The following is an 826-nucleotide window of genomic DNA, read 5'->3' as shown; positions in this document are numbered from 1 at the left end:
GCTCCGACAACGTGCACGCAGCACCTTGGAGCACACTTCGAAGCACTCCCGGGTGCCCACCGGCGTTGCGCACCGTGGTGGGCAGCGAGGTGCGCACCTTTGATGCGCTGCCTTCACTAATTTCCAGAAAAAGGCAAAAAAAAATGAGATTTTAAAATTTCCGTTTTGAAAGATAGTGAAAAAAAAGGAACGCGGGTGCCATCTTGAGCCCGCCCTGGTGCGCAGCCCAGGCAAGGCATGCGCACCAAGGTGCCCACCCGAGGTGCACACCCGGGGCAAACCGGGCTCCGACTTCGTGCAGGCCGCACCTTGGAGCACACTTCGGAGCGCTCCTTGGTGCGCACCATGGTGCCCACCAGGGCGCGCAACCCAGCCAAGGTCTGCACACCAAGGTGCCCACCCCGGCGAAGGTGCATGCGAGGTGCGCACCCGGGGCAAACCGGGCTCCGACTTCGTGCACGCCATGGTGCCCACCGCGGCGAAGGTGCACGCGAGGTGCGCACCCGGGGCAAACCGGGCTCCGACTTCGTGCACGGCGCACCTTGGAGCACACTTCGGAGCGCTCCTTGGTGCGCACCATGGTGCCCACCAGGGCGCGCAACCCAGCCAAGGTGTGCGCACCAAGGTGCACGCGAGGTGCGCACCCGGGGCAAACCGGGGTCCGACTTCGTGCACGCCGCACCTTGGAGCACACATCGGGGCGCTCCCGGGTTCGCACCGTGGTGGGCACCTCGGAGCACACCAAGGTGGGCAGCGAGGTGCGCACCTTTGATGCGATGCCTTCACTAATTTCCATAAAAGGCAAAAAAAAATGAGATTTTAAAAT

The sequence above is a fragment of the Cryptomeria japonica genome, unplaced genomic scaffold, assembly GCF_030272615.1.
Source record: "Cryptomeria japonica unplaced genomic scaffold, Sugi_1.0 HiC_scaffold_111, whole genome shotgun sequence".
Lineage (NCBI taxonomy): Eukaryota > Viridiplantae > Streptophyta > Pinopsida > Cupressales > Cupressaceae > Cryptomeria > Cryptomeria japonica.
Note: the sequence above shows the minus strand (reverse complement) of the source record.